This window comes from Pan troglodytes, chromosome 5, assembly GCF_028858775.2.
Source record: "Pan troglodytes isolate AG18354 chromosome 5, NHGRI_mPanTro3-v2.0_pri, whole genome shotgun sequence".
Taxonomy (NCBI): Eukaryota; Metazoa; Chordata; class Mammalia; order Primates; family Hominidae; genus Pan; species Pan troglodytes.
The window spans coordinates 9,487,436-9,500,589 of record NC_072403.2 but is presented as its reverse complement, the minus strand read 5'-3'; positions in this window follow the sequence as shown (position 1 = coordinate 9,500,589).

Here is a 13,154-nt window from a genome sequence, read left to right as displayed (position 1 = left end):
GGGTGGGGGAGATTACAAAGTACATTGATCAGTTAGGATGGGGCAGAAACAAATCACAATGGTGGAATGTCATCCATTAAGGCTATTTTCACTTCTGTGGATCTTCAGTTGCTTCGGGCCATCTGGATGTATATGTACAGGTAACTGGGGATATGATGGCTTAGCTTGGGCTCAGAGGCCTGACTATGATTTGTGAGAGTCACACAGCTTGTGTCAAGCCAGGAATGGACTCTAGATCTAAATCCCAGCCCAGGGATTCTTCATAGTATGTGACACTTCCTTTCTATACCTAGGTGCACTTCAGGTTTTAAATTAATAACTTGAATCATTAAATCATGTACATTAATGTACATAAAGACACATCTACTCTGTTAAAAGATGTTGGAAGACTTCTAAGAATAATGAGAATATGCCTGTAATTTTTAAACACCCTCTCAGAAACCTATAAAAAGGAATCATAAGAATGACAACTACACTGAAAGGAAGGAAACCTTCTGTCATTTTTACCAATTTGAAAAACTATCAGCCAGAGGGAACACAGTTTAAATTTAACTATATAACAACCTTATTCACTGACACACAATGATGCAATGTGTTAAGTGAATCAGCTTTTGGTAGGTGTGTAGGGAGCCACTGGAACATCCCAAAGCCTCTCAAGTAGGTCGCTGGTTGCCCTCCTTGATTCTAGAACATTCTCCCACTTAGTATCCTCGCTGTGATGGGGGCTTGAGTGTTTTCGATCAGGATGTGCTAGAGAAGGAATGACATACAAACCTATACAAGATGCTGATGGAGTCCTACCAGGCTAGGTTGTAATTTATGAATATAATCAAGCAAAGGTAACTTATTGGACTCTTGAGGAGAATGAGCAAACAGAAAGGAAATTAAACCAGGCAATTGGTATGAAGGACTTTCAATTAAAAAGATTTACTGTAGGAAACAGAAGATATCTTTTATAAATTCTGACTGGTATTCACAGTGACATCTAAAAGAATAAAACCACAACAAAAGACTCCTAGAACCCACTAGGGATACAGAAAATAGTTGTAGAGGAGAGAACGATCATCGAAGAAGTATAACATTAAATCAAGGAACTGAACACTAAAAAGAACACTGTTGAAAATAAAATTTGGGGCCGGTCACGGTGGCTCACGCCTGTAATCCCAGCAATTTGGGAGGCCGAGGTGGGTGGATCTCCTGAGGTTGGGAGTTTGAGACCAGCCTGACCAACATGGAGAAACCCCAGCTCGACCAAAAATACAAAATTAGCTGGGCGTAAATTAGCCAGGCATTGTGGCACATGCCTGTGCTCCCAGCTACTCAGGAGGCTGAGGCAGGAGAATGGCTTGAACCCAGGAGGCGGAGGTTGCAGTGAGCTGAGATCGTGCCATTGCACTCCAGCCTGGGCAACAAGAGCGAAACTCCATCTAAAAAAAAGAAAGAAAGAAAGAAAGAAAAGAAAAGAAAATTTTGGAATTGGTACATCAACTGAAGAAAGTCTCATCAGACATGATATAATAACAAAAGGAGATAGAAATTATAAAGCAAAGAAAGCTAGAGAACTAAGAAGGTAAATCATAAATTTATGCAGTTGCATAAATTAAAAACATACACAATGAGCAACCAATTATTAAGAAATAACAGATGATTGACAGTAGAAACTTTCATTGCCCTCTGAGTTTCCTGAACCCAACCCAAGACATTTTGCCTCATTCTCATGAGCCAGTGGAGTTCATCCCAATATCTCCAATACTTTTCCCTCAAACACTTGAGCCTTCAATCCTAAAGAGCCTGTATTGGGACACCACTGGTCCAGAACAGTTAGCTCTGTGCCAAGTCCAGTCATTCCTTCTACATGAGATGGACAGAAAATCAGCCTTTCGTGAAACGCAGGCTACAAGACCAACCTGCCTTCAGAGCCAGTGACCCGGAAGGAGACATAAGTATCTCCCAAGAACAGTGACTTTCATCATAGATCGGTCTTAATCCAGATTAACAAATATTTACTTTAGTGAGCAAAAAACCACCATATCTTAATCTGAAACAATTGCATTTAGGTTAATTCAAGCCTTTCCCCTAATGAGTAGATACTTTTCTTACCTGACTTTTAAAGGGGCTCTTTATCCCAGGATAAAGAGTAGTATTTGACCAAAAATGATTTTTTTTTCTCCACCTGTGATGGTTAATTTTAGGTGTCAATTTGTCTGGGCCACAGGGTGCCCGGATGTGTGGTTAAACATTATTCTGGGTGTGTCTGTGAGGGTGTTTCCAGAAGAGATTAGCCTTGAACTGGTGGACTGTATAAAGCAGAGGGCCCTCCCCTCCCCAAGATGGGTGGGTCTCATCTGAGGCATTGAGAGCCTCAGTAGAACAAACAGCAGAGGAAGAAAGCATTTTCTCTCTGCCTGGCTGCTTGAGCTGGCACATTGATCTTTTCCTGCCCTGGTGCTCCTAGTTCTCAGGCTTTCAGACCCAGACTGGAATCTGCACCATCGACTCCCCAGCTCTCAGCCCTTCCAGCTAAACCACCAGCTTTCCTGGGTCCCCAGCATGCAGACTGCAGATCATGGGACTCCTCAGCCTCCATAATTGGTTGAGTCAATATTTTATAATAAATCACATATATATAATATACGATTATATGTATTTATATTATATATACTAATAATAAATATGTATATATATTATATATATATACACACATACATACACACACATTATATACTATTGGTTTCATTTCCCTGGAGAATCCTGACTTATACACCACCCTAAGATATTGAAACTGCTTGCAACTTCCAAATTCTCATTGCATGCAATATTGAAAATTAATGCGTTTTAAACTATTTTTTTTTTTGAAACAGGATCTCACTCTGTTGTCTAGGCTGGAATACAGTGGCACGATCATAGCTCACTGCAGCCCTGAACCCCTGGGCTCAAGTGACCTCAGCCTCTGGAGTAGCTGTAATGACCAGCATGCACCACAATGCCAGCCTCATTTTTAACAATTTTTTTAGTAGAGATGGGGTCTCACTATGTTTCCAGCCTGGTCTCTAACTACTGACCCCAAGCAATCCTTCTGCCTCAGCCTCCCAAGTAGCTAGGACTACAGGCGTGAGACACCATGCCCAGCCCCCAAGGCTATTTTTTAAGGAATGGATACTAGAGGGAGAAATATGAATTAAATTCTAGATCATTTAGGAAAACCCAAGTGATAAGGAGAAGAAAAGGGAAGTAAGTGCATGTTACAATTCTTGGCTTACATGAGGGCTGTTGGTTATGAATAATGTTTACTTAACTTTGATAGAATCATGTAGAATAAAATACATTTGTTATAAAGGTGACCACTGTTAGAATAACACTTAGATGTAATATTTCATATTGCTAGGGGAAGAAAAAAGGACAAAAAATGATCAAAGAAGGAAGAGGCAGGAAAGGTGAAAAGAGGAAGCAATAAGAAATCATAGTGAATAGAAAACATAAAATAAGAAGGCAGGAGAAAGATTGGATATAACATTAATCACAATAAGTAATAATGTACATGGAACAAGTTATTCCCCTTGCTATGTCTTATATTTGAAAATAAAAGAATAAACAACATAAAAAAGCAAAAATTAGCTAAATGGTATTTTAAGGTACATACCTAAAATAAAATGATAAAGAGAAAAAGGTAGAAAATAAAGAAGTGGGCAAGGATATATCAGGAAAATGCTAACAATGACAAATGGCAAAAATACCAACATCACACAAAGCACATTTTATGGTCAAAAACATCAAATAAGGCTGAGGAATTTTACTGATAAAAGATAATATCTCTAAAGAAATTGTGGCAGTCATATACACTTACACACCAAATCACATTGCAGAGATCTACTTCTATTTAAAGAAAAATAATTTAGGAATTCAAGGTTATTTTGGTAAAATCACAATGAGCTTTAAAACACTTATATCTAAATTTAATAATTTCATTAGATAAAGAGTTAATACGATTAGAGCATTTGAATTGCTTACACAATAAGCTTTGTTTAGTAGACATACTATTTCTGTACAAAACAGAAAATCTTTTTTAAATGTTAATGGATAATTTATAGAAATTGTTCATAGACTGTGCCTTAAAGAAAATCTTGACAAATTCAGAGGCAAAGATAGATAAATAGCAATTGAACATACCACATTCTGGCAACAAAATATAGCCCTCCACATCTAACCTAGAAATTTAAAAGCATTTATAAATAACTCTCAAATTAAAGATTAAATAATTATACTAACAGATTAATTAATTAGAAGATAACATAAAAAAGTACATTTCAAAGTCTATGGAATGTGGTCAAAACTCTTATCAAAAAAATGCAAAAATTGTCAAAACTACTTCAAACAGCCTCCTTTACTGTTCCAAGCATAGATTCTGGAGTCAGGTTATGCAAGCTCAAATCCCAGCTTTCCTGCTTACTTAATTTGTGTCATTTTGGAATAATTACCTAACCTCAAGGTGCTCCATTTCCTCATATATAAAATGGGGAGAATAATATCTATCTTTAGGGTGTTGTGAAAATTAAACAAGGAAATCCATGTGGCCTCCTTTCATAAGTGGTCTCTGAGGAGAAAGAGAGAAAGGGGAGTAGGGAAAGAGACATAGAGAGAGGAAAAGAGAGCTAGATATCTAGATAATAGATGATAGGTAGATAGACTTGGCAGAAGATAAATGATAGAGGTAGATATACATGGTAGAGAGATACAACATAGACAGATATACAGGATAGATAGATATAAGTAGGTGCATGATTGATAGACAGATGATAGATAGATGATAGATATAGATGGATGGATGGATAGACAGACAAATGACAGATGGATAGATTGATTGATAGATGATAGATAAGCAGAAAAGAGAGAAAGGGAGAAAGATGGAGACAGAGGGAGAGAGAAGGAGAGATTGATCGATTGAGAGATTTCAATTGAGATTTCATAAGTGTCTCTGAGGAGAAAGATTGAGAGATTTCAGCACTGTGATGTGTTGAATCGTGTTCTCCAAAATTCCTTTGTTGATGTTCCATCCCCCAGTACCTCAGAGAGTGACTGTATTTGGAGATAGGACCTTCAAGGCGTTAGTTTAAGTGAGGCCACGGGGGTGGACTGTAATCCGACATGACTGGTGTCCTGTAAGAAGAGGAGATGAGGACACAGACATGCACAGAGGGAGGGTGCAGGGAGAAAAAGCCATCTGCAAGCCAAGGAGAGGGGCCTCAGAAGAGACCAACCCCCCTGACACCTTGATCTTGGACTTCCAGCCTCCAGAACTGTGAGACAGTAAATGTGTGTTGTTGAAGCTGCCCAGTCTGTGTATTTGTTACACAGCCCCAGCACACTATAATACAGACAGTGCCAGCAAACCTGCCCTCCACACCTGGCGTGGACGCCATCAGAAGATGGAGTCCCACTGATCCTGCAAGCCTTGGTTTCCGGGTTTTGCGTGGTATGAGACACTCACCGAACCAAGTGTGGATCTAAGGTTAAATACGTATATTTTATACAACACCGCCCCTGAAGAAAACAACCCTCCCCTCCCAAGTACTGAAGCCGCCCCTGAAGAAAACAACCCTCCCCTCCCAAGTACTGAAGCCGCCCCTGAAGAAAACAACCCTCCGCTCCCAAGTACTGAAGTGGAAAAACAGATTAAATCCAACGATGGAGGGAAAATGGTCTCCGCAGGCCTCACTGAGTCCAGCATTCCATCCACTGTGCTCTATGGTCAGTCTGGGGGATTTTTCAACTGCAATTCAGTCTACATGCAATCTCGGCCCTATGGGCTACTTTAGAGCTTCACCTTTACCTCAGCTGTCACTCCACGGGATGGTGTGGGTGGCATCAAGGTTGGTGGTGAGAGAGAAATACACAGATAGATCCCCAGAAACACACACACACACTGTGTGTTCAGCACGTGGGGTGGGGGCTCCACCCTCCTCCCTTGGCGATTCCTCCAGGAAGAAGTTTGCATCCAACAGCAAAAGAGGCAACAAAAAATCCCTATCAATAGCTGAGCAAAAGTAGAGTTGCCCCCTCTTGCCAGTGCTGGGCTTTCAGTAGAGTCTGCTAAGGGGAGTCTACACAGCTAGGGTCCACCTCACTGCTTTATAAACCAGGGCGCCCCAGGGTCGGCTGCAAGCTGTTGACCTATGTCCAGGGATCCCTGACTGCTGAGGCTCAGAAGGTGGACGCACATGTTCTTCCTGTGCGTGGCCCAGGGGAAAATGCTGAGGCACATTCTACACAGTGCCTCAGAAGGTCCCCGGGGGAAGGAGCTCTCCATGCCCTCAGTGGGGATCAGCTTGGGAACTCTCCCCTGAACTGGCTTCCCCTCTGCCTCTGACTACCTTCCTTCTGTCACACTCCCGTTCCCTGGAATTGTTTCCCAAAGCCACCCGCACACAGCCCTGCTGCAGGCTCTCTAGGAACTCCACCCACTGGAGGACAGATGAAGCAGTACCACAGGCTTGGAGCCCAGTGTGGTGACACACGGTGACATGTAAGGATCCAGAGCCCTTGACTCTATGGCTCCTCCTCTAGAAATGTATTCTGCAGAAATGTGCATGAGAACAAAAAGATGAACGCTTCCATCCATTAGGATGAATCCATTTACTGTGTTTGTTCATCCACTTCTGTTCATCTGTTTGTATGCTCTGTTCCAGGCAGGTGGTGACAAAGGCAGATAAGGCGCCTACTCTCTTTGCATTTGGGGAGTTAGGCAGGAAGCAACACATGAATGCACCAGCATAGCCTCACCATCGTTGTTCTTGGTAGGAAAAAAGAAAAAAAAGAAAAACTAGAAACACCCAAAATTAAAGGAAAGGGGTTAAATAAAGTATATTGTGTCCTTACGAAGGATTAGCATGAAGCCGTTAAAAAGAAGCCGGTCTACAAGTACCTATATGGAAAGATGGGAAAGACTCATTCAGTGAAGAAAGCAAGTTGCAGAACTCTAGGTCTAGAGTAAGTCTGTTGTTTTAAAGTGTTACGTATTTACACTCATACGTTCACACACACAGCTACCAGGATTATATCTGAAATATTCTTGATGAATTTTTCACTTTTGCCTAAGTACGTAAACCATTAGCATCCCATCCCTAGACAAGATTTGGGTTTGCTGCAGGAAGAATACAAAGAGAAAAGATAGGAATGGCTAGGAATGCAAGCAGGGCCTAGGCACGTATCTCCCTCTCTCTGATCTAACTCTTGTGAAACAGATAGTCACGCAGAATAAGCCTAATCAGTAAGATAATTGGTAAGCTGGGTTATTGTCTTGAAAGAGAATGCTCCAGAGGTTTTTATCCCCCCGAGGGCTCTCTTGTGTTGGAGAGAAGAGGCGTCTTTCCTTTAGTCCCTCTGTCGGCTAAACCAGGAGACTTGCAATTCAGCAAACGGTGGTTTGAGGTAGGAGAGGGGAGAGGAGGACAGGAAAGGAAGAGAGAAAGGCCTCTGGGTCAGAAGGCCAGGTCTTATTTTTCTCCTTTCTTGGCTTGAGCCCAGAGTGGTAGAAGCACATTCACCAAATGAAAGTGACACTTTATAGCAGGCTTCTTCCTCTGCTGCCTCTCCAGGACTTTGAGAAGTGCTCACTCCCGGCTGGGCGCGGTGGCTCATGCCTGTAATCCTAGCAGTTTGGGAGGCCAAGGTGGGTGGATAACCTGAGGTCAGGAGTTCAGGACCTGCCTGGCCAACATGATGAAACCCCGTCTCTATTAAAAAAAAATACAAAAATTAGCCAGGCGTGGTGGCAGGCGCCTGTAATCCCAGCTACTCACGAGGCTGAGGCAAGAGAATTGCTTGAACCAGGGAAGCGGAGGCTGCAGTGAGCCGAGATCGTGCCATTGCACTCCAGCCTGGGCGACAGAGCGGGACTCTGTCTCAAAAAAGAAAAAAGAAGTGCTCACTCCCCAGCCTCAGGAGTGGCCATGTCAACCCGGGAGCACAGCCACACAGGCAAGGGCAGCCCTGGGTTGGCCTCAGCGTCATGCGGCATTGACACTGGGTGGACGTGCACTGGCCAGCCACAGGCCTACTGTGGCGGGCTGTGGGGATTCCAGGTGAGGGGCATGGATGGTGGACAAGACAGAGAGAGGCTTGGGGGTCTGCAGACGGTGGTGCTGAGATGAGCTCTCCTCTGCCAGGGGAAGCCTCTCCTAGGCTCAGCACAAGCCAGGGGAGGACCAAGCTGTGAGTGACACTCCAGGTGCCTGCTGCAGATGCCAGGGGGAAGTGGCCAGCAGGCACATGGGGACACAGCCCAAGAGTGCCAGGCCTTCTGTCTTGCTAGAGGTCATTAACTGCCCCTGCTTTTCCACCCAGCCAGCAGAAATGGGGAGGGGAAGGCAATTCATAAGTCTGGGCATGTTTTGCCTTAAGAAAGTGAAAATTACCTGAAGAAATTGTTTACATTTTCAGATCAAAATTTGGGCCACATTAGACATTAACTTAAATAATTTTTTAATTAAAAATATAGCGTCATTAAAAATGTTTCCCCTGCTAAGCAGTGGGTAGGGCTCAGTAGGACGACCAAATTAGATGTCGATAGAGCAAAGAATCTACATGTTTCTCTGCGCTTCTGAGTTGTAGTCTGAGTAAAAAGTCTAATAAGATTCCCAAAGCTTTACTCCTGGGAAGAGGGATTGGACATAGGGGAGTGAGGCCCAAGGCACACTGGGCAGGGATATTTTCCCTTCTGTTTTGTACACCTTATGCTTTTTCAAATCAGGGAATGGAGAGGTATAAAAAGCAGCCCCTGGCAAACATTTGGAAAGACAGTTTCTCTCTTTCATGAAATCCCAACTCCATACTTCCTGGAGTCCTTTGAGTTTTCCCTCTTTCTGGGCCCTTTAATTACCAACTCACATTCAGTTTCTAGTTTTTCTGTCAGTGGCTGTCCAATGGTCGCAAGAGACTTTTGTTTTTCTTTCTTTGCCTAAGACCTATCAACCATCCTGAATTGGCAGGTAATGGCTATGGAAAGCAATGAGACAGTATTACTGCACATTTCATCCCCCCAATAGTTCACTCCTGGCAAATTCACTCGGGGAGAAGCATTATTTAAAAGATATTTGGGTAGGGGATAGAAATAAATGAACAGGCCACTCCAGGCTTCCTGCCTGTCTCCCCTCGCCCTTCCCGTCAGCAGGCCTTGTTGTTGGGCTTGACATCTGCAGATCTTCCTTTCAACTCAGACCCACTCCAGACCTTGAGATCCCCAGGGATCACGCAGAGTGAAAGTGAGCTTGCCTCACCCACCTCTCCAGTGGACTAGAGCTCCTCAGGGCTAAGATATTCTGGCTTCCTCCAGGGGAGGAGGTGGGAGAAAAATGAATAAGAGGGAAATGGGAAGGAAGAGAAGGAAGCAAACTCCCAGAAGAAGTTTGCATCCAACGGCAAAAGAGGCAACAAAAAATTACCATCAATAGCTGAGCCAAAGTAGATCTAGTTCCTTCTGCATCCCAAGCATCACGCTAGGTAGGTACTCTCACAAAACACGGCTCATTTTTTTTAAGGTGGATTTTATTTTACTCATTTAAACAGCTTTATTGAGGTATAAACCCCACCCACAGAGAGCATATTTCTATCCTCGCTTTTCAGATAAAACCATGAGGAACACAGAAGTTGAGCAACTTCCCCACCATTGCAAAGGTTTTAGGCAACGGGGCAGAGATTTGGTGCAGAACTGTAAAGTCTCTGAACTCCCCTCACCACACTCACAATAATGCTCCTGTTACAACAAAGAATGAAGAAAACGAGCGTTCCTGGGATGAATCCATATTGCTCCTGTGGAGTAAACCATGACTAGGAATGCAAGCGGGGCTGAGGCACATATCTGCCTCTCTCTGATCTAACCCTTGTCAAACAATGTGATTTCCTTTCCACACTAGAGTGGAGATCCTTTCTCTGCCCTATGGCTGCACACCTGCAGCCTTTGTCCATAATTTGTACACTTTACTTCCTGAAAATACCGGCCTGAAATAGCAAAGATAAGATGGTGCTCCATCTGGGCTCTGTGTCCATGGAAATGTCGGTTTCCTGGCTGACTTCACCCTGTCCCTGTAGCCCTTGTCTGTCATTCCTGTTGGGGGCCATGCCCTGCTTTGGAGTGGTGTGTGTCCCTGTTGGCATGGCTTCCTGAGAGCTGTCACTGAACCTGGGAATCAGAAGTAAACCCAAAGGGAAAGCATCTGCTCCTAAGAGCAGAGGGTCTGATATTCCTTCAGGTTATACCACAAGCAAATGTATGCACAGAGGGCGAGTGCAGGTGGAGTGGCCAGCCACAACCACTAGAGCACAGTGACAAGGCTGGCACACCCCCACGCACCCTCCCTGCTCATCGCAGACCCTTTGTGAATACGTCACTCCAGGAGAAAGGGAAACAAATGCCCTGCTAGGACTTCACCTTCTTCTTCCATGTGGATGTGGGTTATAAGCACACGAGCGTGCCTCCCTGAACCCCAGCCTTCTCATCCCAGCCATGCTGCACCCTCAGAGCTGCCCCTGGGGCTTGGGGCCCTTAACACACTCTCGGGTAGGATCCTGGAGGTCATCCGAAACATGGGATTTTCAATGCTTGTTCAAAAGCCCACAGACACCTCTCTAGGACCATGTCACCAGCTAGCCATTTCAGATGGGGTCTGGGGACAACTCCACCTCTGAGTGTCTCACTGACTTTTTCATCCACTTTGAATGCTTTCTTTATGTGATGTCAATTTATTGATCTGTTGTATGCCAGGGCGCTCTTTAACGTATCCTCCTCTGCACTCCTCTAGATATTGTCCCAAAGCCAAGGGTTAGCCACTGGGGAGACGGGAAATCCATCTATGTCCTCCGAGAAGCCAGAGAAGACTTGTGCACGAATAGCTTGTACACAAGCCTGTAGTAAGAATGAGGAACACATGTCCCACTCCTGCCTTTGTGATAAGGCCTGAAGAGGAGCGAAGACCAAGGCCTGAGATAAGAAAGGGTCCATCCAGGCCACCTGTGCTTGTCCAGTCCATGCAGAGCCAAGCTCTCCTGACACAGAAAGCACTGTGGGGGAGCTGGCACGGGGCCCTGGGTTCCACAGCACAGCCCCCCTTCTGAAGCACCTGCTGGACATTATGCATCACCCCCCGTCCATGGTGACAGCCAGAGCTCAGGAGCCCCTTTTTTTGATAACAGTTGTAAAAGTCCTACATTGAAAATATGAAAATGTCATTAAGGTAACCTATCAGCTGAAAGGCATGGTCTTATTTTAGAACTATTGTCTGCATTGGGTGTTGATATCTTTTTTTTTAAATTTTACTTTAAGTTCTGGGATACATGCGTAGAACGTGCAGGTTTGCTACATAGGTATACACGGGCCATGGTGGTTTGCTGCACCTATCAACCCATCATTTGGGTTTTAAGCCCCACATGCATTAGGTGTTTGTCCTAATGCTCTGCCTCTCCTTGTCCCCCACCCCCCGACAGGCCCCCGTGTGTGATGTTCCCCTCCTTATGTCTTAACAAACTCCCTGATCCTGGGATAACTCCTCATTCAGATAAGCGGGAAATCATAATAATAGCTAACCTTGTGGACTCTGCCATGTGCCAGGCCCTCAGGACTCAGCACCCACCAGCTCATTAAATACTCAGACAACTTTCCAAGCTGGAAGCCACCACTATTCCCATATTAGAGAGGGGGAACCTGAGGCACCGAGAGGTTTATTAACTTGCCTTAAAGTCCCACAGCTAGCAGGTGGCAGAGCTCGACCCAGATGGTCGAGCACCGGAATGTATGTGCCTCCATGGAAAATAAATATTTAATTTCCAGCTTTGGGTCCCTAGTAAGATCCTCAGTTATGCCTCAATGAACCAGTGAGATTAGATTGACAGTAGAGTGAGAGGATATGAGGGCAATTTTCACTTGTTCTAACACAAGAATTCAAACTAGAATCTCTTTTCCCTAACGTCACTTCCAAACTTAAATGGGGCCAACTTTCTCTTGACATGACAACATGGGCCTTTTATTCTGATGAATAAATTGCAACCTCTTAGTATCATATCACTTGACATATGGTTTCTTCTTCCCACCCTGAGAAGTACAACATGGCCGCTGGTTATGTAGACTTTGCTGGGTCTTTTGTGGCTCTTTGGAAGGCTGGACAGTTTCTGGGGACTGTGATGGTGGGCATATATGTTTGTGGACATTCCAGACTAAAGAGGAGACAGTTTGTAATACTTCAATTACCCCTCCGAGTCTTTTCTTATTGTTTATTTTTCAATCAGTTTTATCTGAGAGAAATGGTGATGGAGGTGGTAAGCATATAGCATGATTCTCCCAGATCAGAAACTGTCTGGTGACAGAGCGAGGCCGCACACTTTCCACCGGTGCCTCATTCCACGGGGGCTCCCACAGAGCTGCTGAGCATGTCCTCTCAGGGTACCGCAAAAGCAGAATGGCCCCGTGTCGTAGCCGGTTCCCCCAGATCCGGCAGATGCATCTTCCCCGTGCATTGGGGAAGAGCCAACAAAGTGGGAGAACTGAGCTTCAAAGCTTGAGTCTCTACACTAGAAACAGCAGCTTGGTTTTTCTTCCAGGATTAGAATCATCACAAAAGAAATTGTTCGCCCTGAGAGCCTCATTCATTCCTATGAAATCAAAGCTGAAAAAAATCCCTTCTCTGCCCTTAGGACTTTGTCAGAATGAACGTTGCTGTCATAATTTCTGAATGACTGCTAAGATTCGATAAGATGATTAACGATTAGCGAGGGGAGCTTACCTCTCCCAGCTCTGCCCCGACGGACTGAATCATAGCGCTGCAATAGAAACCCCAGCGTCCTTTACTAAGATCTGCACTTTAGCAAGAAGCTTATGGCACGACACTAACACACCTCCAAAATCCAATTGCCTCTGCAAGTCCTTGCTGCAAAGGGAAAGAGTTAGAGCTGGTTCTATGAAGCCCTAATTATTTTTAAGTAAAACAAAATGAAGACTATACAGTTTGGGTAAATATGTGCTGTCTGCAGATAAAACTGGGATCTGACATGACCGAAGGGAGTAAGCCCATAATGATTATGGAAGCCGGGAAAAACGCGGTGCTACTAGATTTATCTTCTGTGACTTTGCCAAACTTCATCCCTCAGAATACTTAAAATAAATTAACTTA